Genomic DNA, 26,661 nt, shown 5'->3' on the forward strand with positions numbered 1-26,661 from the left:
CCCAAAAGCTGCGGTGTTTTCTAAAGAGTTACCAGGCTGTACCTCAAACTTTAACATGCTATTGACACGCCAAGCAGAGAGTTAAGTCTTTGGCAGCCCCTGAATCACAGCAGCGCTTGCATAAGATGGCTGAATGTACAAGATGGTAACTGCGGCCTACAGCAGTGCACAAAAGCCTCACAAAACCTTGGGTCAATGGATCTAAAGGCAGGCAACAAAAGTTTCCTGGGGGAGGGGTTTCATGAAAAGAAAAGGTGTCGTTGGAACAATTTATCATCAGATACTTCGGGTAATTAGGAAGCAGATCACTTGCTGTTAAAAATGACCCTTTTCATTCTCTTTGTCCTTCCGATTCCCAGCAGGTTCTTTATAAACATCACTTCTTTAAAAGATGAGGAGAGCTTTTCTCCTTTTTTTCATTTTTTTTTGATCTTTAATCCCTGCGCTCTTTGCGCCAGAATGGACAGTGCCACCACCCTTTAAAAAGCACCTAAATAGCTAAATAATGTGGATGCTTTCTATGTTAAATGTCTTTGATCAGCCTGAACCTGTCAGTCTCCACTGAAGACTTTTTCTACTCGCTCTTGTTCCTGGCTGAGAGTGGAAGTAATGCACTTTGAAAGAATTACCCCAGGTGTCCTGCAAATCATCAATCTTTTCTCTTCTTTTCCTCTTCTCTGTGCTGCCCACCACCCACCCTCCCCACTGCAGCACCCCCCCCCCCCCCCCCCCACCATGTCATTTGGTATACACAATGTGACATACCAGTCTGACCTGCTGGGAGCTCACTGTCTGAGACTCCACCATTTTTTGCAGACAGGGGAAATCCTTTCAATATCACAACACCAACAAGTTATATGTGCTGCAATGTTTATTCCTTTATTTAACGATGGTCAGAGTCATTTATAAAAAATACAACTCGCCACGTCCTGTTTTTTTTATTTAGGGTTAAAGGGAATCATTCTGAAGCGGTGATGGTAGGTGCATATATTTATTAATTCTCCTCCTACATTTTGAACACCTTAGAGCCAGATATATTTGCAGTCGGCCAAAAAAACATTCAGCAGAAAGAGGGGTTTATCTTTCTCGTACCGCGAAAGGGAGAGTTTCCCGTGCAGTGAAAAGATGCAGAAATGTCCAGGCTGTATGGTTGAAAAACACGTAGAGAGTTTCTCTGCAAGTTGCAAGCTTGTGGAGGCCCCTTGTTGGAAAGCAAGGGGCTGCTGAGTGGAAAATTCCTGTCAAGGCGACGTGTTTCCATTCCTAATGTAAAGAAAGGGAGGGCTGTTCCTCTCACAGGCAGGTCTGTGAAAGGCTGGCAAAATGCAGCAAAGATGGAAAGAAAAATGACCTCATCGAGCCTACTATTGTTAATCAAGACAAGTACTGATTTAAACAAAGACTAAGCCCTCAGGGGTTATCTTGTGTTCCTAAAACAACAGCAAAGCAAGCTTTTTTGTTGCAAAATACTGAGTTTGCTCCTTGGTCAGCACTTTGGAACAACACACTGTGATATTCCAATTGTGCATCAAAATTACTCCTTCACTGTAAACAATACACATTATACATCACACTCCCCATGTTAAATGCTGCATTGATTTGATCTGCTGTTCAGTTTTTATTATTAGATTTAAAAGGCCAGAGCGTTTCATATGTTCTTTCTGTCAGACTGAGTTACTTTATTTTCCCAGAGATATGTACCGAGAAGGGAGCCCCCAACCAACCAGAGCTCCTTATTTTTTGTCTGGTTTTCCCATTGTGTGTAGATTTGCTGCTGGTAATTTGATGAAGTGTAATTCTCCTGGACGCTGGGAAAGTCGCCTGGAGTGACCAGCAGGCGTTTGATGTGATCGCACCCGTGAGCCCCATCACGTAGCAGCTAATTGGATGGATTGGTGCACACCCCGAAGCTGAGCCGAAAGCTTCTCTCCTGTAAGTTTTGCAGACAAACATTCCACTCTGGTTTCTAGGGCAACAGACATAACAACAGCTCAAAGAAACTATGGGTATCTGTCTTGTTAACTCTTAAAGGGCGCTCATTGAATAGAATACTTCCTGTGGGAAACAAGCCATTTTAGTCAGACAGCCCTACTGTCAACAGCAACATTTCATTCACCAGGGCAGAAATCTTATCACCCAACAACATGATGTCTTATGGTTAGCAAACATTGCTTCACCAATTATCGGTTCAAAACTGCCAGGAATATGATTTGTATTCATATTTAATTTGTTTATAAAGGGAATTTTAGTCCTCAATTACTGTACTCGCATAGGAGTGGGAGTGGGCCTTTTCGCTCCCAGAGCCCCTCTATTGAATTAGTACATGGTTGACCTGTACCTCAACTCCCTTTACCCGCCTTAGCTACCAATCCCTTGATAAACCTACCGAACGAGAATCAGAGATATGTGTTTGTGTGTACAGATGTTCCATCCATCCCAACATTTCTCTATCCTGTCACTGCTTCGATAGATCATAGAATTTACAATGCAGAAGGAGGCCGTTCGGCCCATCGAGTCTGCACCGGCCCTTTGAAAGAGCACCCTACTGAAGCCCACGTCTCCACCCTAAGCCAGTAGCACATCACCCAAAAGCTAAGTTGTGGGTCAGTGCTTGCTAGTACTGCTTTGCACCTGATGGGCACCAAGGAGCAATTTAACGTGGCCAATCCACCTAGCCTTTTAACGTGAAGGGGAAATTTAGAATGTCCAATCCACCGAACCTGCACTTCTTTGGACTGTGGGAGGAAACTGGAGCACCCAGAGGAAATCACGCAGACACGGGGAGAAGTGCAAACTCCACACAGTCACCCGAGGTCAGTATTGAACCCGGGTCCCTGGAGTGGTGAGGCAACCATGCTAACCATTGTGCCATTGTGCCGCCCAAAAGCTAAGTTGTGGATCCGTGCCTTGCTGGAACTGTTTTGCACCTGATGGACACTACAGGCGCCCATACTGCGATCACTGCTTTTCTTAGTCTAAATTAATTGGGTGTACAGGGCATAGTTTGAACATTTGAGGATGACATAAAAATTAAAAGTGTTGTGATCTGTGAGGAGGATAGTGATTGGCTTCAACTGGATTGGCCTGATGCATAGCAGATTAAAAAGTGTGAAGTGATGCATTTTGGGAAGAAGAACAAAGAGATGCATAGAAGATAAAGGGTACAATTCGAAAGGGGTTGCAAGAGCAGAAGCACCTTGGGATATATATGCACAAATAGTTGAGGGTGGCAGGGCAGGTGGGGAAAGCAGCTCATGAGGCATGGAGGATACTTGCTTTATAAATAGACACAAAGTGGTGTATTTTACAGCCTCCGGCAGTGGGAGCCAGCACATAAAATACGTTTTGGTATTTTGATCGGCAATTGGTCGGCAGCTCCTGGAGATGAAATGTCATCTCATACAACCATCGGCCAAAAAATTCAAGCAGAGCATGCCCCAAAAATTTATCTGTATCCCGTTGCAGCCTCCTTGTACTTTTTACAATTTATTTTCCTCCCTATCATTGTGTTATCAGTAATTTTCCTTTACATTTAGAGTACCAAATTCATTTTTTTACAATTAAGGGGCAATTTAGCATGACCAGTGCACCTACCCTGCACATCTTTTGGATTGTGAGGAGAATGTGCAAATTCCGCATGGACAGTGACCCAGAGCTGGGATTGAACCTGGGACCTCAGCATCGTGAGGCAGCTGTGCTAACCACTGTGCCACCATGCTGCCCTTGGTATCAGCAAATTTAGCAACTATACTAATGGACCATTCATCTTAAATTATTTATATAAATGGTAAAAGGTTATGCACCTAGCACTGATCCCTGTGGCACACCACTCATCACATCATGCCAACCAGAAAAAGACCCATTTGTACCTATCTGCTTCCTGTTAGCTAGACAATCTTTTATCCATGCCAATATGATAACCCTTACACCATGAGCTTTTATATTCCACAATAACCTTTGGTGAGGCGCTTTATCAGATGTCTTCTGAAAATCTATAGTACATCCGCCAGTTCCCCTTTATCCGCAGAACTTGTTACTTCTTCAAAGAATTTCAATAAATTGGTTGAACATGACTTCACTTTCCCAAAACCATGTGGACTCTGCTTGATTACCTTGAATTTATCTAGGTGGCTTGTTATAATGGGCATGAGTCAACTAAAATGGAACAAAGTCCCATAGCAAGCGCATTTAGCCGCATGTTTCCCGACACTCGTAGCGTCAAGAAACACATGGCTATACAGCGCCACTCACGTTAAATAAGGGGCCTCAGCAGGGAATGCGAAACCGAGGCTGCACATAGCCCCATTTTCTGCACTGAGGAGCACTGCTCGCTGGAACTCCTCAATATAGCGAGAGATCGGGACACCATATGAAAATGGAGTTCCGATCTCCAATGCCCCAGGCACGACCCCGACCACCCAAGCCCCAATGCACTATGGGAGGGTTCCTAACTCACCCCCCCAAAACCCACACAGGGCACCCCTGGCCCGATCACCGGCACAGACAAAATGCCAGCTTGCAGCGGAACCTGGGCAGTGCCATGCTGGAACACAGGTGGCACTGCCAGGGTGCCCAGGTAGCACCAGCAGTGTCAGGGTACCACCCTGCACAAAGGTCATGCATCTGGAAGCCTCCAATTCCCTGGGAGACCCCCATGAATGCCGTTCCGTCTGGTCACTGTTTGTGGGGATCAGTGCTGAACCGTGTTCGCCTGAGGTCTCCGAAGGGGATAGATTCCAATGCCTTGGTTACCTCGGGAAACTGCGCGTTAAAGTGAGACTAGCTCTACCGCTTTAATGTGCAGATTTCCTAAAAAGTGATCCCGCCCACAATTAATGGGATATACATCGCAACGCCTTGTGAGATCTCGTTAGATCTCGTGAGGCATTGCGAGCCGGGTAGATTCCGGAAGTGGGGTCTCCCAGCTTTTATCAGCGCTGCACCACGGAGAGCTGCGTTTCGGGTGCAGCATGGCCATTGGAGCGTGCCCAGTATCTTTAATAATAGCTTCTAACATTTTCCCTATGACAGATGTTAAGCTAACTGGCCTGTAGTTTCCTGCTTTCTGTCTCCCTCCCTTTTTGAATAAAGGAGTTACATTTGCTATTTTCCAATCTAATTGAAACTTCCCCAAACCTACTGAATTTTGGAAAATGACAACCAAAGAAGCAGCTATCTCACTAGCCATTTCTTTTAAAACTCTCGGGTTAAATCCATCAGAGCCAGGGCATTGTCAACCCGCAGTTCCGGCAGTTTGCTAAGTTCTATTTCCGTGGGTGATTTTAATTTTCTTGCGTTTTCCCTTTACCTTCCAATTCCTGATTTACAGCCATTTCTAGGATGTTTCTTGTATCCTCTGCAGTGAAGATTGATGCAAAACACCTGCTCAATTCATCTACCATCTCCTTATTTTCCTTATTTTCCTTTAACTCCCCAGACTCCCTCACAATGTTCACTCAGTTAACTCTTTTCTTTTTCTTTTGAAATCTTTTTTATTGGCATTTCTCATATTTATAAACAGTTGTATATATACATTTTTCTTACCCGCGTTAATTTACTTTATTGTACAGAAGAGGTTTATTTTGTCTTTCTTTTAATTGGTCTTATATACATTTCGCTGCCCTCTGGGTCAATCTATGGTCCCTCCCCCCCTCCCTTGCATACTCCCCCGACCCTTCCCCCCCTCTCCCCGTTGACTTCAGCTGTGCTTTGTTTTTATTTTAATGAGGGAGTTATCTCCCTCTTCTCTTCTTTTTGTGGTCACTCCACGTTCCTTCCATCCCCCCCACCCTGCCCCCCCCCCCCCCCCTTCTACCCACCCGAGGTTGCGCAGTCCTTTGGTTCCTCATCTATCTTGTTTTTTTACGAAGTATCGGGGAAGCCTTCCTTGGACCCTCGGATGCCACACTTAATCTTCTCCAGGTGGAGAAATTCTGAGAGGTCAGCGAGCCAGTCTGCAGCTTTGGGTGGTGCTGCCGATCGCCAGCCGAGCAGGATTCTCCGGCGTGCGATTAGGGAAGCGAAAGCTAGGGCCCTTCCTCATGTGTCCTGGTTGCTCCGATACCCTGAAGATTGCCACTATTGGGCATGGCTTCACCCTCACCCCCCCCCCCCCCCCGCAACCTTGGACAATGGCTCGGAGAAGGCTGTCCAGAACCCAGCAAGCTTGGGGCAAGCCCAAAACATGTGGGTGTGGTTGGCCAGGCCTCTCTGGCACCGCTCACATTTACCCTCCACCTCCGGGAAGAACTTGCTCATTTGGGTTCTGGTCAGGTGCGCTCTGTGCACCACTTTGAGCTGCATTAGGATTAGCCTTGCGCAGGAGGATGTGGAGTTAGCCCTGCTCAGTGCATCGTTCCAGAGTCCCCACCCTACCTCTGTCCCCAGTTCGTCCTCCCATTTTTGTCTGATCTCATACAGTGGTGTCCGGGCTCTGCTCAGTATTTCCCCACATAGCCCCCCCTCCTTGCTCTCTATGCCTATCAGGTCCCCTAGTAGTTTTCTGGGGCGGTTTCTGGGGCCCTGGGGCATCCTACTGTCTCTTTGCGGATTAAGTGTTTTATTTGGAGGTGTCTCATTTCCTTTCCTTTTGCTAGTTTCTACTTCCTTGTCAGTTCGTCCAGTCTGTGCCCTACGTAAAAGACCTCGACCGTCAGTGTGCCCCCGTCCTGCCTCCATCTTTTAAAAGTGGTATCTAGCATGGCTGGGGGAATCTGTGATTGCTGCAGATGGGGGCCATGGGGGACATTTTAATTAGCCCGAAGTGTTGTTTCAGCTGGGTCCACATTCTCAGCATGGCCGCTGCCACTGGGCTCATTGTGTATCTTGTTGAGGGGGATGGGAGTGCTGCTGTCGCCAACTTCCTTTCTTTTTTAAAGTATATGTGGAAACTCTTACTGTCTGGCTACACCTCTCTGCATTCCTCCAATTCTGGAACTTTGTAGGCCTCCAATTTCCTTTGTCATACCATTGCCTTCGGCTTCCAAAGCTCTGGAATTTCTTCCCTGAATCTCGACTCCCCCTTTGTACCCCTTTCTCTCTTCACTCTTTTAAAAGACTCCTTAAACCTCCTACTGTGGCTCAGCCTTTGGTAACCTGCTCCACTATCTCGCTATGTAGCTCAGTGCCATAATGCGTCCTGTGGAGCACCTTGGGATGTTTTATTGCATTATGGGCACTATCTAAGTTACTGCTGTTGTCCTGGTGTGTGGAATGAAGATAAATCAGGTGACCCAGCCTGCAGGCAAGGCAGACAGTCCAGCCAATACTAATGGGAGCATTATGAAACAAAATATCTGGATTTGTCCTCTATATTAGAAATGCATAGAGGTTACAAGGTGCAAACAGGTCAGCTTGGCCCAACCAGTATGTGTCAGTGTTAAGTTCCAAACGAGATCCCCATTATACAATTGCAATTATGCAATTGCAAATCCTTCTTTCTTGGTTTCGCTGGGCAGAAAGCAGAATGCTCTTTCGTAAATGTCCGTGTTGTCCAGTCTCAGTAATATTAGGAAAATAGATGAAATAGTGATTCAATTTTTTCTCTTTACGAGCGCACATTGTAGTGAAACACGCAAGTACAAATCCCTTCGGAAAATAATCGTGACAGTTGATAAAACCACAAAAGTCTCCTCAGATTCTCTCTCGCATTGCCACGTGATAAGTCCAGTAGACTTGCCATGCTGTAACACCTTAGTGCAAAGTCCGACAACCCTCTGAAATACCTGCTTCACTGCCAGTTGCAGTGAAGCATTGTCAGGGTTTTAAGTGATAACAACTAACAAGTTATGTTGCCATGTATCCTGCTGATGCTTTTTTTCCCCTGACGCTACCTCACGGTAGCATGGTGGTTAGCATCAATGCTTCACAGCTCCAGGGTCCCAGGTTCGATTCCCGGCTGGGTCACTGTCTGTGTGGAGTCTGCACGTCCTCCCCGTGTGTGCGTGGGTTTCCTCCGGGTGCTCTGGTTTCCTCCCACAGTCCAAAGATGTGCGGGTTAGGTGGATTGGCCATGCTAAATTGCCCGTAGTGTAAGGTTAATGGGGGGGATTGTTGGGTTACGGGTATACGGGTTACGTGGGTTTAAGTAGGGTGATCATTACTCGGCACAACATCGAGGGCCGAAGGGCCTGTTCTGTGCTGTACTGTTCTATGTTCTATGTTCAGCACTGGCGGGTTGCAAGACAGGGAGGCTCATAAAATGCATTGCGGTGACTGCCCGCACCACGCAGGCTCCATCATCACTTCTTCGGGGACTGACTGCCTTCCCAGCAGTGGCCACCGCTCGAACCTTGCACTGCTGGAACTTACAGCTGCTGGCCATCCTTCCAAGGTGGGGGATGTGCAGCACGCACCATCAAACAGGGATGCATTCCCCGACCGCTCTCCAGGCCTCCATAAACCTGTGGGGGTGCAAATCCAAGTCGTATCTGACGTATCACCAGCCACTCACCACTGGTTTGATGGGCAACAGGTACCAGCCTGACTCTTGAGTGGGGAGCCTTATCACTAAGTTTAAATCAGAGTCTGATTATGTAAGCTCGGATCTCGAAGCCATTGAGTGGACCTTTCACTCGGTAGAATCTATTGGCCAAGAAGGGAAGGTCTTCAAAAAGTAGTTGAAACAATTGGGAATAGGAGGAGCAATTGGCAGGCAATTTTGTGATGAACACCAGCAGTATTTTATCCATATTTTCCACGCATTAACTTTTCAGGCACCTGCAAAAATATCAGAGGCGTCACCGAATGAAATCAACACAATTGGGAGTTCAGAAGCGCAGGCTGCCGAGTAACCTCGCTTCCCTGGATTTCAACAGTTCTGTAACGGATATACATTTTGAGGGGGAAAAGATCACTTTATGTTGCTGGGGTTACCAGATATGATGAAACTGCTGGACATCCAATAGCGTAGAGTTGCCGCTGTGATACTCTTTACCGTTAAAATTAACCGGACGTGTCTGGGGCTTCTGCAAATGAAGGGGACAGGCTTGGTCTTCATTGGCAGCCCTGTAGATTTTCTCTACGCTGTGGATAGTTTGAAGTTTAAGGTCCTATCTGGCAATTTCAAAATTGTCTGCCTCCTGATTTGATTTATGCGGCAGAAAAGCTGTGCCTGACCAGTCTGTCGGGTGTGAAGGCTAGTTTTTGTCACACTGTGTTATGGGTGATATCACATGAAATTGTCAAGTTCCTAACAAAGTAGCAGTTGTTTTTGCGGATGACTACCATTGCTGGAGTTTAGCCTTTTAGGATCAAGCCAAGGTTTAATTACAAGATACGTTAAAAAATATATAATTTTCCAGGGCTATGAATCGACCACTAGAGGAACACTAAAGCCTGTTCCTTTAGCTGGAAAAAACAGCCGATTCAGTTTTGTGCTGTTCATTAACATGTGTTGGTTTGGGTTAGTAGTATATAATAAAGCACAGAGAATGGGGCAGGTTTCCGAGAATTGTTGGTTCAGACATTTAATGGAGTAATAGTTCATGTAAGCTGCATAATTTTGGAACATGTGCGAGCACACCATTTTCCAAATCCAGCATGATAAGCAAACCAAATCAGAGTTCAGTCCCACTAGTGTAGCAACTCAACATGCAGAAAATGATCCTGTGATCCCTACTGAACGTATCAGCACAGAACCCAGCTAGTCCTGTGCCAAAGCTGTTATCTTCTGAATGAGCTATTAAACCAAGGCCCAGTCCATACCTGTTCAGAGGAAAATAAAATATCTCATTCCACTAAGAGAATTTCATTACCAACTATCTCCTCAATGCCACCTCCCGCTTCCATGTCACCTCCACAATAACCTTGAACAGTTTGAGGAGCTCATGGACTTCTTCATTAATATTTTTAAAAATAAATTTAGAATACTCAATTATTATTTTTTTCCAATTAATGGGCTATTTAGCATGACCAATCCATCTACCCTGCTCACGTTTTGGGTTGTGGGGGCGAACCAGGGAGAATGTGCGATAGAGAGCATCCTACCCGGCTGCATCACAGCTTGGTGTGGCAACTGCTCGGCCCAGGATCGCAAGAAACTGCAGGGTGTGCTGAACTCAGCCCAACGCATCACACAAGCTTGCCATCCTCCCATTGATTCTGTAAACACCTCCCGCTGCCTCAGAAAGGCAGACAGCATTGTCAGAGACCTCTCACACCAAGGCCACCAAGGCTTTTCCAGAGCCACCAGGCAGAGGATACAGAAGTCTGAAGGCCCGCACATCCAGACATAGGAATAGTTTCTTCCCCACAGCTACTAGATTCCACAATGACTCTCCCTTGGACTGATCTGTTCCCTGTAAGATCACTATTCACGACACCCTATGCTGCTCTTGTTTGACCCTTTTTCTGCACTGTAACCAATCACTATTTGTTGATGCACCATTTGTCAATATACTCTGTTGATTATTCTTTTGTCTACTAGGTACGTACTGTGTACATTCCCTTGGCCGCAGAAAAATACTTTTCACTGTACTTCGGTACATGCGACAATATTTTCAATCAATTAATCAATGTGCAAACTCCACACAGACCGGGATCGAACCCGGGCTCTCTGTGCCGTGAGGCAGCAGTGCTAACCACTGGGCCACCGTGCTGCCCACTTCTTCATTAATATTGAGCCATCAGTTCAGCTGCCTTTGCAGCATTCTCTCCTTTCTCTCATACACCAAGCCCCCCAGGCTTCCTCTGTCCTAGTCTTGAACCTGTATCTTTCTCTAGTTCCTTTGATGTCAGCTGAATATGATGGCATCTGGGGCTTTTAAAAGCACCAGATCAATTATGTATGACTTATTATGGTGGCCATTCCCATGTCTAGAGTGCCGGTAATGCTGATTACACCGAAGAATGTGTGGAACCGCAGGGTCAATCACTTGGGAGCGCACAAATCTCGTCCAGTAGGGAGTTTGTGTGGGGCCCTGGGAGCAGGATCTCAGGCAGTGTTAAGTCAAAGTGTTAAGATCTGTTATATTATGTTCTGTGTCTGTTATTTATCTGCCTTTCACCAATAAACCCCTTTGTTAACTGCTGGAAGCCTCCAGTGTATATCTTGAGCCAACACATTGGTGACGAGGTCAAAATTTTGAACGCAGCCGACAGTCATTGTGAATTGAGGAGGGAAGGAAGGAGCAGTTCAAATAGTAAAGAAATAAAGAAGGCGAGGACAAGCAGAAGGTGATATTTCTGACAGTTTGCGGGCCCCAAATGTAAAATTTAATTAAAACCTCATGTGCCTGGAGGCACCCGACTCAAAGACTTTTGACCAGATAGTGAAAGGACATTTCAATCCAAGACCTTTGATTATCCTTAAACATGGACCGCTCTTAGTGACTTGTTGCGTATTCAGCTGGATTGTGACATCCACAACCTTAATATCCAGAAGTCGCTCCTGGTTGAAACCACTTTAACATTGGAAAAAGCGATAGAGATAGCTCAGGCGACAGAGTTTGCTGAAAAAGGCTCCACTGACCTTCAAAGTGTGGCTGAAGGAAGTTCAACCAAGTATGGGGCGGTTTGCTGGCAAGGTGCGCGGCAGGATCAACAGGCACAGCGGAGAACCGGACACATTCCTTGGGTTTGGACTGGCATCAAAGGACCGGGTAGAAGTCAGGGCATCAACCCAAGACAGAGGTGGACTGCTATCATTGAGAAGGGCAGCACGATGGTGCAGTGGTTAGCACTGCTGCCTCATGGCGCCGAGGTCGCAGGTTTGATCCCGACCCTGGGTCACTGTCCATGTGGAGTTTGCACATTCTCCCCGTGTTGGTGTGGGTTTCGCCCCCCACAACTCAAAGATGTGCAGGGTATGTGGATTGGCCATGCAATTTAGCCCCTTAAGTGGAAAAAATGAATTGGGTACTCTAAATTTTTATTTTTAAATCATTGCAGGGGAGAAATCCCCAGGAGACCTGTCATGTTCGGGAGTTTGTGTGTTTCCAATGCAACCACAGGCTAGGCAAAGTGTGCCATGCAGAAAGAAATATATAGCAGCAGCAGCAGTCCACAGAGCCATGAGCATTGAGGAGAAGAGATCTGAAGAAGAGCATGGAATGTATTGGTTGAACGCAGTCCAATTGAATCAGATGACCCCAAATGAAAAAGCCTTTAGGGTAATTGGCAAACCCCTAAAAATGGAAGTTGACACCAGGGCTTCGGTGACCATAGTGGGAAAACAGATTTTCCAATATTTTCATGCTGGAACTCAGCTTTTAAGTTTGAACAGTACTACAGCCAAACTCTCCATGTACAGAGGGGAACCTTTGAAGATCCTCAGAATCACCAACACTCCAGCGGCATACAAAGGGCAGGAGGCTAATCTGTCCTTGATTGTCGTGGAAGGGCACAGATCCAGCCTGATGGGAAGAGACTTACCGGGACATGGTTGCATCCCCTGGAAGAAAAGGTCAACTTTTAAACTTTAATCCCCTGCTGTAGGATAGGGTTCACAACTCTGAGTGGCCGTGCACCATGACTCTTTTCAAACCTGGTCCAATAACTGCATGAAAATTGCAGAGGTCTAGGACCTGACTAGCTCCGCAATGGAGCCAGCCAGGTCGAGAGTGCCAGATGCAGGCTTTTGATGGGAACCAGCCTGTATCCTTTATAGGCTCTCCCAAAAAATCAGACATCCCGGGAAAGGGTTGGGAATCCCAGAATTGAGACCCGCCCATTTTTAAAGAGCCCCTAAGTCAACTTGACTCAGTGAAAATCCAAGCCAAGGCAATGTAGATGGGTTACGAGAATGGGCAAAAATTTGTTGGATGGACGATAATGTGGGAAAATGTGAACATATCCTCCTTGGCACAAAGAATTGAAAAGCAGCATATTATATAAATGAAGAACGATTGCAGAACTCTGAGGTGCAGAGGGATCTGACTGTCTCGGTACATGAATCACAAGGACTTAGTATACAGGTACAACGAGTGACTAAGAAGGCAAATGGAATGTTGCTACTTATGGCAAGGTGAATGGAATATAAAAGTAGGGATGTTTTGCTACAGTTGAACAGGTCATGGATGACATCACATCTGGAGTATGATGTCAAGAACAGAAAGTACTGGACAATCTCAGCAGGTCTGACAGCATCTGTGGAGAGAGAAGGGAGCTGACATTTCGAGTCCGGGTGACTCTGTCAAACCCAGGTTTTTTTCTCAACCGATGCTGTCAGACCTGCTGTGATTGTCCAGTATTTTCTGTTTTTGTTTCAGATTCCACCATCCACAGTAATTTGCTATTTTCTGGAGTATTGCACACAGATTTGGTCTCCTTATTAAGAAAGCATAACATTGCATTAGAAGCATTTCAGAGAAGCTTCATTTTACTGATTTCTGAGAATATCCTGGGTTTATTTTCATAGAATCATAGAATCAGAATTTACAGCGCAGAAGGAGGCCATTCGGCCCATCGAATCTGAACAGGGCCCTTGGAAAGAGCACCCTACTTAAGCCCACATCTCCCCCCTATCCCCGTAACCCAGTAACCCCACCTAACCTTTTGGACACTAAGGGGCAATTTAGCATGGCTAATCCACCTAACCTGCACATCTTTGGACTGTGGGAGGAAACCGGAGCACCCGTAGGAAACCCACGCAGACACGGGGAAAAAGTGCAAACTTCACACAGACAGTTACCCGCGGCCGGAATTGAACTCGGGTCCCTGGACCTGTGAGGCAGCAGTGCTAACCACTGTCATTTTATGAGGAAGCTGTATCAATTGGAGCTCAGAAGATTGAGCGGCGATTTTGTTGAAACATGTAAGATCCTGAGAGAGCTTGACAGGGTGGATGCCGGGAGGATGTCTCCCTTGTGGGAGATACTGGAACTGGGGTGGGGTGGCACACAGATTAAAAATAAGGGGTTTCCCATTTAAGGCAGAGGAAGGGAACCTTTTTCTCTCAGAAGGTCATTAGCCTGTGGAACTCTCTTCCCCAGAGACCAATGGTGTCAGGGGTCATTGAATATTTTTAACACCGATAGATAGATTCTAGATTGACAAGGGAGACAAAGGGTGCAGGGGTAGACAGGAAAGTGGAGGCCAGAATCAGATCAGCCATGGTCACAGGAAATGGCCTGTCAGGCTCAAAGGCTCAGTGACTCACCCCTGCTCCTAATTCAGACATCCGTATGTTCATAGCATTACTGTTGCAGAGGGAGTTTTCTTATTAATGGCACGGGGTTTCGTTCAAATCTCTTATCATATTGCAGAATTCACGCTCTGTGCTGCATAAACTCCATTCTTGTCTGCACTCACCCTCAAATTCATAAGTACTTTAGCATATCTGTCCCTTAAGCATAATTGCTGCCTAACCTGCTAGTAACCTGACAAGGATCCCCCTGACACTGACCTGTGTGATGTCTTTTCAAAATGGGAAACATTGGAGAAAACACATTTTAAGTTCTCCACTCTGTGCAGCTGGAAAGTAACATTTTGTATTATTTCCACGTGAAATGGAGCATTGTTTCTTGCTTTATTGGAGGGCTTCTTGTCGGTAGTTCCGACTGCATTGCTTATGCGTAATATTGGCAGAAGTTTATCTTGGTTTAAGGGTTGATCTCGTCAAGCAAAGACTGGGTCATGGCATTGTCAAATATTTCCTGTTTGGATATCACTTGGATGAGCCCGGTCTTCTGTGGAATATCAGTTCCAGAACATTTCCAATCTTTTTCATCTTATGAATGAAATGAAGGGGTGACTTTTAGCATGGGTGCGTTCCTGGGTTTCAGTGTCAATGTCGGGAGGGGGGTTGCATGGGTTGGGGGGAGGGGGATGTTTGGGACTCCTGGAAAAATGCTGGTTCCGACTGATTACATTCATATATGAACTCCAGAGTGTCAGGCTGCGTGCACATATCTACCTCAGGAGAGGGGGAGCGCCAATTTCAACATATCAATTGTTTCATTTGAGTGATATTAACATTGTTTTTGCAATTTAACAGTAGGTCCATGGGATTCCTGGAGCTGACCAATCAAAGCAAGGAGGAAACGCTGTGGCTATGAAAGGAGCCAGAAATATGAGAGAGAAATACGTCAGTAAGTATTTTTTTTTTAATAAACAATTTTATTGAGGTAGTTTTTGGCTTTATAAACAGTTACAGACATCATCAGAAAGGAAGCAAAAAAGGCAAAAATGTGCAAACATCCACGTTCTTTCAATACTTCCACCGTAACATATTGCACAAGCCCGCTCCCCTCCCATCGGTACTACCCGCCATATTTTCCCTCCTACTCTACTCTAACCCCCCCCCCCCCCCCCCCCCCCCCCTGCTGACGCTCACTCTCCCGCAAAGAAGTCAATAAATGGTTGCCACCTCCGGGTGAACCCCTGCACAGAACCCCTCAAGGCGAACTTGATTTTTTCCATCCCCAGGAAACTCGACATGTCCGCTAGCCACCACTCCGTCTTCGGGGGCTTTGAGTCCCTCCACGCCAATAGTATTCGTCGCCGGGCTATCAGGGAAGCAAAGGCCAGCACATCGGCCTCTTTCTCCCCCTGGACGCCCGGGTCTTCCGAAACCCCAAAAATTGCCACCCCTGGGCTCATCACCACCCTTGTTTTTAGCACCTGGGACATGACCCCCGCAAATCCCTCCCAGTACCCCCTCAGCTCAGGGCATGCCCAAAACATGTGAACATGGTTCGCTGGTCCTCCCGCACACCTAGCGCATTTGTCCTCTATCCCGAAAAATTTGCTCATCCGAGCCACCGTCATATGGGCCCGGTGAACGACCTTAAATTGGATCAGCCCGAGCCTAGCACATGTCGCGGTCGAGTTTACCCTACTCAGGGCCTCTGCCCACAGCCCATCCTCCATTTCCCCGCCTAGCTCCTCCTCCCATTTAAGTTTCAGTTCCTCTGTCTGGGACCCTTCCTCCCTCATGAGCACCTTATAAATACCCGAGACTCTACCCTCCCCTCCATCCCTCCCAGAGACTATTCTGTCTAGGATCCCCATTGGCGGGAGGCGCGGGAAAGATGGGACCTGTCTACGAACAAAGTCCCGCAACTGTAGGTATCTAAAATCATTTCCCCTTACCACCCCAAATTTCTCCTCCAAGCTCCTCAAACTCGCGAAGCTCCCTTCCAGGAACATATCACCCACCCTTCCCGCCCCTGCTCGCCGCCATACTCGGAACCCCCCATCCATACTGCCGGGGGCAAACCGATGGTTGTCGCAGATTGGCGCCCAGACAGACGCCCCCATCTCCCCCACATGCCTCCTCCACTGGCCCCATATCCGCAGGGTCGCCACCACTACCGGGCTGGTGGTGTACTTGGCCGGCGGCAGCGGTAGAGGAGCCGTGACCAGGGCTTCCAAACTGGAGCCCCTGCACGAAGCCGCCTCCACCCGCTCCCAAATAGACCCCGTACCCACCATCCACTTCCTTATCATAGCGATGTTGGCCGCCCAGTAATAATTGACCAGACTCGGCAAAGCCAGCCCTCCCTCGCTGCGGTTCCTCTCCAACATCGCCTTCTTTACCCGCGGAGACCTTCCCGCCCAGACAAAGCTCATGATCAGCCCGTTAACTCTTTTGAAGAAAGACTGTGGGATAAAGATCGGGAGGCACTGAAAAATAAACAAAAATCGAGGGAGGATTGTCATCTTTACAGTCTGCACCCTCCCTGCCAGCGACAGCGGGAGTGCATCCCATCTCCGAAACTCTCCCTTCATTTGCTCCACCACCCTGGCCAAATTTAACTTATGCAGCCTGCCCCAGTCTCGTGCCACCTGGATTCCCAAATACCGGAAATTTTCCTCAACCAGCCTAAACGGTAGCCCTCTCAATCTATTCTCCTGGCCCCTTGCCTGGACCACAAACATTTCACTCTTGACCGTATTTAATTTGTATCCTGAGAACTGGCCGAACTCCCTCAGCATTCCCAGTATAGTTCCCATCCCGGCCACTGGGTCCGACACGTACAGGAGCAGGTCGTCTGCATAAAGAGAAACCCTGTGTTCAACCCCGCCCCTCACCATCCCCTTCCAACCCTCTGCGGCTCTCAGCGCCATCGCCAGCGGCTCTATGGCCAGCGCAAACAGCAGCGGGGAGAGCGGGCAGCCCTGCCTGGTCCCTCGGTACAACCTAAAGTACTCCGACACTTCTCTGTTAGTCCTGACGCTGGCCCTCGGGGCCTGATATAATAATTTGATCCAATCCACCAATCCCTCCCCGAACCCAAACCGTCCGAGCACCTCCCATAGATAGTCCCACTCTACCCGGTCAAAGGCCTTCTCGGCGTCCATTGCCACCACTACCTCCACATCTCTACCCGCCGGGGGCATCATTATCACGTTGAGCAATCTCCTCAGATTGGCCGCCAGCTGCCGACCTTTAACGAACCCAGTTTGATCCTCCCCAATCACCTCCGGTACACAGTCCTCCATTCTCCCCGCCAGTACCTTTGCCAGGAGCTTGGCGTCTACATTAATCAGGGAGATTGGCCTGTAGGACCCGCACACCTCCGGGTCTTTACCCCGCTTCAATATCAGAGATATGGTGGCTTGTGACATTGTCGGCGGCAGGGTCCCTCTGTCCCTTGCCTCATTGAAAACCCTCGCCAAGACCGGGCCCACCAGCTCAGAGAACTTCCTATAAAACTCTACTGGGTATCCATCCGGCCCCGGGGACTTCCCCGATTGCATGGCCTTTAGGCCCCCCAATACCTCCTCTACTCTAATCGGGGCGCCCAGCTCTTCCACTTGCCCCCCCCCAACTGTTGGGAATGTTAACCCGTCCAGAAACCTTTTCATCCCCTCCGGTTCTTCCGGCGGCTCCGAAGTATACAGCTTACGATAGAAGTCCCGGAATACCCTATTCAATTCTGCCGGATCCTCCACTTTGCGCCCCCCCTCATCCCTCACTCTACCTATTTCCCTGGCCGCCTCCCTCCTCCTGAGTTGCTGCGCTAACAGCCTGCTAGCCTTTTCCCCATACTCGTACACCACTCCCCTCGCCTTCCTAAGCTGTTCCACGGCCCTGCTCGTGGATAGTGCCCCCAGTTCCGCCTGTAGCCTCCGCCTTTCCCTGAGTAAAACCTCCCCCGGGGACTCCGCGTGCTCTTCATCTATCCGGCCCATTTCCCTGACCAATCTATCCATCTCTGCCCGGTCTGCCTTGGCTTTGTGGGCCCCAATTGAAATCAGCTCCCCCCGAACTACTGCCTTTAGCGCCTCCCACACGGTCGCCGCTGAGACCTCCCCAGTGTCATTCACCTGCAGGTAATTTTTTATACATTTCCGAAGCCTCTCGCAGATCCCCTCCTCCGACAGCAGTCCCACATCTAGCCTCCATTGCGGGCGTTGATAACTCGCTCCCCCGAACTGCAGGTCCACCCAATGCGGGGCATGGTCTGAAATGGTAATTGCTGAGTATTCCGTGTTCTTTACCTCCCCCATACAGTCCCTGCTTATTACAAAGAAATCTATCCTGGAATATACTTTATGGACGTGCGAGTAAAACGAGTAGCCCCTTCCTGTTGGCTGTCCCTCTCTCCAGGGGTCCACTGCCCCCATTTGCCCCATAAACCCTTTCAGCTCCCTTGCCATTGCTGAGAGTCTCCCCGTTCTGGGACCCGACCGATCCAAAGTCGGGTCAAGGACCATGTTAAAGTCCCCTCCCATTATTAGCTTGCGAGAATCCAAGTCCGGGATCTTCCCCAGCACTCTTTTAATAAAGTCCACATCATCCCAGTTCGGGGCATATATATTCACCAGCACCACCCTTCTCCCCTCCAGTCTGCCCCGTACCATCAGGTATCTGCCCCCCCTGTCTGCAGATATGCCCTCTGCCTCAAATTGCACGCGCTTGTTGATCATGATTGCCACCCCTCTGGACTTCGAGTCCAAGTCCGAGTGGAAGACCTGGCTAATCCAGCCCTTCCTTAGCCTGGTCTGGTCTGACACTTTCAGATGTGTCTCCTGCAACATAATTACGTCCGCCCTCAGGGCCCGCAAGTGCGCGAACACCCGCGCCCTCTTAACCGGCCCATTCAGTCCCTTGACGTTCCAGGTGATCAGCCTGGTCGGGGGGCACATCCCACCCCCCCCACCCCGCCGGTCAGCCATAGCCTTTCTCGGGCCGGCCCCTGACCCGTGCGTCGCGCCATTCCTGGCCCGCCCTTCGGCTGCCTCCACCCTCGACCTCCTTTCCAGTGCCTATTTCAAGTCCCTCTCCCGTCAGCAGAACAACCCCCCCCTCCCCTAACCCCATCCCCCGATACCCCCACCCCCGCCATCTACTGGCTGTTACTTCCCCCCCCATCTGACTTCCTTGACTAGCCAATCTGCTAGCCCGGTGACTCAACACTCCGGCGCCTTCCTGTCCCATTCCCCTTGTTCCCCGCCCTCCTCCCCACCCACTGGGGCAAGCCAGTTCCAGTGTCTTCCACGAGCTGCACAAAAAGCCCAAACAGGAAAAAATAAAAATAAAAATATAAAAAAAAATAAAAAAAAAACCCCCATAAAAAGGGAAAAAAAACCACAGAAAAAAGAGAAAAAGCACATAAATGTCCATGAACAAAGGAAAGAGTCTCAAATGTTCCGCTTGGCCCCTTTGGCCCAGCAAACCGTTGAGCAGCGGTCCAGGCACATTCGGCGTTCCTTCCCACAGAAATCCTCGGGCCCTAACTCGCGTCCTTGGGGCCTCCTTTCGGGACCAGCCCCAGGTCCCTCACAAAATCCATCGCTTCTTCGGGCTCGGAGAAGTAGTGGTGTTGACCCTGGTGCGTGACCCATAACCGGGCTGGGAACAGCAGACCAAACTTCACGTGCTTCTTGAACAGCACCTCCTTGACATTCTTAAAGGCTGCTCGCCGCCGAGCCACCTCCTGGCTTAGATCCTGATAAATGCGGAGAACACTGTTGTTCCACGTGCTGCTCCTGGCGCTCTTTGCCCACTGCAGCACCCGCTCCTTGTCCACGAACCTGTGGAACCTAATCACCATCGGGCGGGGGGGTCCGCCCGGCCGCCCCTGCCTTGCCTGCACTCTGTGTGCCCCCTCCAGCTCCAACGGTCGTGGAAAGGCTTCGGCTCCCATCAGCTGCTTCAGCAGGTCTGCTACAAACGCTGCAGCATCAGCTCCCTCCGCCCCCTCCGGGAGGCCGACCATCCTCAGATTGTTCCTGCGGATTCTATTCTCCAGCTCCTCCACTCTGTCCAGCAGTCTTCTCTGCCGCTCTTTCAGGCCGTCCACTTCTACCGCTGCAACCGTTTGCGCATCCGCCTGCTCCTCCACCGCCTCTCCCAGCTCCTTAACTTTCACATCCTGGGCGTCCATCCTCTGGTTCAGCTGATCCACCGCTTTCTGGATTGGGTCCAAGCTGTCCCGCTTCAGCGCTTCAAAACTGGACTTCATTACCTGGAGCATGTTATCCAGCGCCAACTGGATTGCTGAGTCCGGGGTCCGTGTGTCCGCCATCTTAGGTCCCAGGTAATTTTCTTCAGGTCCTTGTCTCTGTCCCTTTTTCTCCTTCTTCTTCTGCCTTCTGGAATCCCGCTGTTCCATATGCCGCAGCCCGCTCCTCAGCGCCTTCGCTGCCGCTTTCCTTTGCCCAGCACCTTAAATTTTTACCCCCTCCTGGGCATCTGAAGTGGGTCCAAGCTGTCCCTCCTCAGCAACTCCAAACTTTTTTTTCCCTTTGTCCTGGAGGAAGGAAGGTCCGTGGGTCCGCCATCTTACCCTGCAGGTCAGCTTCCTCCTTGCCTCCGTCTCTCTCTCTTTCTTCCTCACCTGCTGGCCTCCCACACTTTCATTTTCTGCAGCCCGCTCTCCTCTTCTGTTCCCGGCAGCCTTTCTGCCGCCTCCGTGGTCCCGCTATCGCGGGGAAACAGCTGTTCAGTCCCGCCGGAGTGAGAGCCCACCGAATGTGCGGCTCACTCGGACATCGCCGCCACCGGAAGTCCATACGTCAGTAAGTATTGACACCTCACAGCTGTTTCAGAACCAGAGGAAAGTTACGGTGCAGAAAGGGGCCATTCAGCCCATCGCGTCTGCGCCGACCAAAAGAATGAAACTAGCTGCTGATTTTTAATTCCACCTTGCAGCACTTGGTCCATTGCAGGTTGCAGCACTTCAGATCCAGGTACCTTTTAAATGAGTTGAAAACTTCAGCCTCAAACACAAACTTAGGCAGTGGATTCCAGATGCTCAGCACCCTCTGAGTGATAAATGTTTTCCTCATGTCACCTCTAATCCTCCTACCAATCACCTTAAATCTATGCCCCCTGGTAATTGACCCCTCAGCTGGGGGAAAGAAGGCTTTCCTCTCTACCCTATCTAGGCCCCTCATGTTTTGTACCCCTTCTCTGTTCGAAGGAAAACAACCCTCCCTTCCCAATCTCTCCTCACAGTTGCAATTTTCAAGCCCTGGCAACACTTTTGTAAATCTCCTTGTACTCTCCACAGATCAGTTATATACTTGCTGTAACATGGTGACCAGAACGCCAGCATTTTACACAGTTACATCATTACATCCCTGCTTTTGTATTCAATACCTCACACAATAAAGAAAGCATTCCATAAGCTTTCTTGATCACCTTTGTCCACCTGTCCAGCCACCTTCAAGGATCCGTGGACATGCACTCCAAAGTCTCTCACTTCCTCGACCACTCTCAATACCTACCTGTTTATTAAATATCTACTTGCTGGGTTTGTAATCCCCAAATGCATTACCTCTCAATTTCTAGATCTAATTCTATTTGCCACTTCCCTGCCCACTCAACCTAACCATTGATAGGGGGCTGGATTCTCTGATTTTGCAGCTAAGAGCCGACGCCAGCGTGGGGACTGTGGCGTTTTATGACGCCAAAATCGGCGCTGAACCCTCCACCAATCCCAGGACCTAACAGCAGCCCCAAGTAAAGCCCCTAGCTCCCACACCACAAATGGCTGGAGAATGGCAGGGTCCATGGCCATGCACGCGCACAGTGACGACCTGCAGCGGTCGCACCATACCCGACCTGCCAGATAGTGCTTCCCTGGATCCTCCCTCGCCTCCCCCGGTCCGGCAGGTCCTCGAATGACAAGCGCTGCCAGTACATATGAGGCCTCAGGCGGCGATCCGGTTACACTCCCTCCTCGTTCTGTTGGACGGCCAGCTCTCCATCCTCACTGACTGCCTCCTGTTCTTCTGGGACAGACTCCATCTCGTACAGCCTCAGTGTATCCCCCAGGGCTGTGGTGACTGGGAAGAAGGCCACCATTGCTGGTTGTATTCCAATATCCATTGTCTGCAGTGGGTGAAAGGCCAACATTTTAGCATGGTGTGTACCCTTGTGCCCAACCATGTCCAACATGGTTGCCCCAGGTTGGCACTGCGGACCCTGTCCATGCATATCATAGAACATAGAGCATACAATGCAGAAGGAGGTTATTCGCCCATCGAGTCTGCACCGACCCACCTAAGCCCTCACTTCCACCCTATCCCCGTAACTCAGTAATCCCTCCTAACTTTTTTGGACATTAAGGGCAATTTAACACGGTCAATCCGCCTAACCTGCACATCTTTGGAGTGTGGGAGGAAACCGGAGTACCCGGAGGAAACCCACGCAGACATGGGGAGAACATGCAGACTCCGCACAGACAGGGACCTATTGTGCTATGCTGCCCTCCCCTTCCTCCCTCTCTCCTGGTCACGTCAGTGCCCAGCACCTTGGGGGCCTCTGGCCCTGGCACCCATCCCTGCCACCAGGCTTGTGCTGCCCTTGCCAGTGATATGCTCCACTGCACTCATCTGGCGGTTCTCTGTTGCCGTTGGGTGGGCCGCGTGATGCTCTGTCGCCGGGTGGCAGCCAGTTTGGGGGGTGGTATAGCGGGGGCTGGGGTGTGGGAAGTGGTGGGCTGGGGGCACCCATACTGCCGGTGGCATTCTGTATGACCAGGGGCCACAGTGGGTGGTCAATCGCAGCAAGATGGCTGACTTGCAATGGCGGCCCATGCCTGGACAATCCGGTCTCGCGGGGGGGTCATCCATGGCCATTCACTGGTTACCCCCATCACCCCCTCCCCTTTTCCCAACTGCGCTGATAGTGCCACGCCCCATCAAGACCCAGCCAGCCTGGCCAATGCCAGGACCGGCTTGAAATCAGCATCAGCCACAATTCCGGCATCGACTGACGGAGAATCCCATCCAGGATGGGAGCAATTGACATCCCCATGGATCTCGCTGAATATGAGCTGCCCCACTAAGGAGGTGGGGAGCCGAGATTGATCATGTTGAGTTCTATATAAAGTTAGCCAAGGATGGATCCGACAGACAGATCTGGCTGGGATCTGGCATATATTTTAAATACCTTTAAGTTACAATAAACCAAAATTATTTTTTACTGAACTCGTTTGGACTCCTTGTGGTCTACAAAACTGGCGATGAGGATAAACCTGGATTCCTGTCAATGCTGCTGCACCATTGGGTAAACCACCTCCATTATTCTTCTGGATTAAAGTTGGAAATTTTCTTTCTTTCAAAATGCCTCTGTTTGGAAGGTTGGACGTATTCGACGTTAGCTTAGAGGTTTGGACACTGTACACTGAATGCATGCGGTACCTTTTCCGGATGAACAATATCACGGAGAATGAGGGACAGACGGCAATATTGCTGACTGCCCGTGGTGCACATACTTATGGAGTGATTAAAAGCTCCGGACACTAAAACCTTTTAACAGTTGGTAACCCTAGTGGGACAAGACTTCAATCCAAGACCTTCTGGGACCCAGAAATCTGTGGCAAGGCGATGTATGGTAGCAAATTTTGTGAAAGACTACCTTGTCTTTAAGAAATGCTGCATGATATTTTGGTCTGTGGCGTAAACAATGTGGCTACTCAGCGGACGTTAGTAGCCGAATTATCGCTAGACCTACAGCAGGCTGCGCAAATTGCGCTTTTGTGCGAAAGCACTGAGAAGAGTGCAGGGAATCCAGGGGATGGAGGTAAACACCTTAGGATGCGCCTCCTACCGGCGAGTGCACCCCCCTCTCAGGACCAATACACCTCCCAGGACCAAGCACCTTCAGGGTCAGTCAGGTCCGCTGGTTAAAGACCGAGTTACCTCCCCAGAATCTATAGAGTCAGGACGTTGTGGGAAATGTGGACAAAGGGCTCGAAGGGAATATAAATTGTAGGTCAACTGGAGATCCAAGCACCCCAGTTGAGGCAGGCGCCAACCTCGGGCTTGCACCTTCCACCTGGATGAACCAGAAGAGGAGGAATGTATGCAGCTGAATTGTGTTGTGGCCCCCGAGTGGGTCCTATTAATATATCTGTGCAAGCTATTTGGCATCCATTAGATATGGAGCTCGACACAGGAACTGCGGGAAGCAGACGTTTGATAGGATGAAGTCAGGGATGCAGAAATTGAAATGAAATGAAATGAAATGAAAATGAAATGAAATGAAAATTGCTTATTGTCACGAGTAGGCTTCAATGAAGTTACTGCGAAAAGCCCCTAGTCACCACCTGTCCGGGAAGGCTGGTACGGGAATCGAACCGTGCTGCTGGCCTGCTTGGTCTGCTTTAAAAGCCAGCGATTTAGCCCAGTGAGCTAAACCAGCCCCTAAATTGGATCTGAGGACACAGATGGAAGATCAGCAACATATACCAGTGAATCGTTGGCCATTGCAGGGGCCACTATGACCCCGGTGGTTTACAGACAACAGTCGACATGTCTTCTGGTAAACATTGTCAAAGGTCATGGACCCAGCCAACTAGGCCGCGATTGATTGGCTGAAAGGCCTACATTTGGACTGGCAGAAGATATTCCAGATAGGATCCTGGGGCCTGTATGAAATACTCAGAAAATATCCCGATGTATTTCAGCCCGGTCTGGGAAAAATAAAAGAGGCCATGGTGAAAATCCAGGTTGACTCAAACGCACAGAGCTCTCCTATCCCTTACACCTTGTTAAAGGTCGAGATCGAACTTAGCCGGCTCGAAGGACTTGGGATGATCAGGCCTGTACGTTTTGCCGATTTGTTCCGGTTCTCAAACCAGATAAGAAGGCCAGATTGTGTGAGGACTTAATTGACGGTTAACATGGTTAACCAATTGGATCGTTACCAATGCTCCGAATCGAAGACCTACATGCAAAACTGACCAGCGGTCACTCATTTGCCAAGTTCGATATGAGCCATGCGTATTTGCAGTTAGAATTGGATGCTGCCGTACAGCACAGTGCTGCAGTGGTTAGCACAGCTGCCTCACAGCGCTGATGACCCGGGTTCGATCCCGGCCCCAGGTCACTATTCATGCGGAGTTTGCACATTCTCCCCATGTTTGCGTGGGTCACACCCCCATAACCCAAAAGATGTGCAGGCTAGGCGGATTGGCCACACTAAATTGCCCCTTAACTGAAAAAATAATTGGGTATTCTAAATTTATGTTAAAAAAAAGAATTTGACCCTGCCTCCCATAAGAACGTCATGATAAATACGCATAGAGTTTGTATGAATACCCTTCGGAGTGTCATCAGCCTGTGCCATATTCCAGAGGGTGCTGGAAAACACACTACGAGGATTATTGCAAGTGGCAGTATATCTAGATGGCGTGTTGATTACAGGGATTTATGTAACTTGGACAAGATGCTCCATCGGTTCTCAGAGACAGGTGTCCGCCTGCGGAAAGAGAAGTGCATCTTTCACGCGAGGGACATGAGGTACCTGGGCCACCGAGTAGACCGGGAAGGGTTGCATCCGGTTGCAGAGAAGATACGAGCCATTCAGTAGACCTCCTACCCTTGAAAACACCACAGAGCTTTTCTGGGATTGGTGAACTATTATGGCAAATATATCCCAGGCCTCACGGCAATATTAGCCCCTCTACATTGCCTCCGGAAAAAGAACCAGGAATGGGCCTGGAGAAAGGATCAGGAAGAGACATTCACACAGGTAAAAAAACAATTTACTTCTTCTGGCGCACTGACGCATTATGATACCTCCAAATAGCCATTTGTCGCATGTGAACGGTCGCCGTGCGGTATTGGCACCATTTTATCACATCGCATGGAAGATGGCAGGGAAAGGCCAATCGCATTCGCCTCCCAGATACTGGCCGCAGCCAAGTGCAATTATATGCAAATTGAGAAAGAAGGGCAGGCAGGACCTTTGCCGTGAAAAAGTTCCACCAATTTGTGTATGGTCGATGTTTCACGATCATCGTGGACCACAAGCCACTACTCACTCTGTCCGCCAGGATCCAGCATACAGCCCTCCAGCTGGCCACCTCCAAATACTCATTTGAGCATCGTCCCGGCACACAGAGAACAACTGTAAATGCAATAAATCGATTACCTTTGCTGAATAGATAACCTCTCCTTCCAGTACAGGTGAGGTAGTGGACAGTCTCAATTTTATGAACTTGGTACACGTTTCAGTGTCCCAAGTCCGTGAATGGATGCAGATCCTTGGGAATGGCTGTGGAGACATAGAACATAGAACAGTACAGCACAGAACAGGCCCTTCGGCCCTCAATGTTGTGCCGAGCCATGATCACCCTACTCAAACCCACGTATCCACCCTATACCCGTAAACCAACAACCCCCCCTTAACCTTACTTTTATTAGGACACTACGGGCAATTTAGCATGGCCAATCCACCTAACCCGCACATCTTTGGACTGTGGGAGGAAACCGGAGCACCCGGAGGAAACCCACGCACACAGGGGGAGGACGTGC

General features: G+C 49.2%; 1 long non-coding RNA gene across 2 annotated transcripts in view; it reads left to right on the forward strand.

The window, feature by feature from the left end:
* The first annotated feature begins 809 nt into the window (after positions 1-809).
* The window catches only part of LOC119976193, a 48,584-nt gene continuing 22,732 nt past the window's right edge, over positions 810-26,661 (forward strand). For both annotated transcript variants that reach the window (XR_005462881.1, XR_005462882.1), the window contains exons 1-3: positions 810-977; positions 1,767-1,932; positions 14,936-15,029. This is a non-coding gene — a long non-coding RNA (uncharacterized LOC119976193). The remainder of the gene's footprint in view (positions 978-1,766; positions 1,933-14,935; positions 15,030-26,661) is intronic.

The sequence above is a fragment of the Scyliorhinus canicula genome, chromosome 13 (genome assembly GCF_902713615.1).
Source record: "Scyliorhinus canicula chromosome 13, sScyCan1.1, whole genome shotgun sequence".
Classification (NCBI taxonomy): domain Eukaryota; kingdom Metazoa; phylum Chordata; class Chondrichthyes; order Carcharhiniformes; family Scyliorhinidae; genus Scyliorhinus; species Scyliorhinus canicula.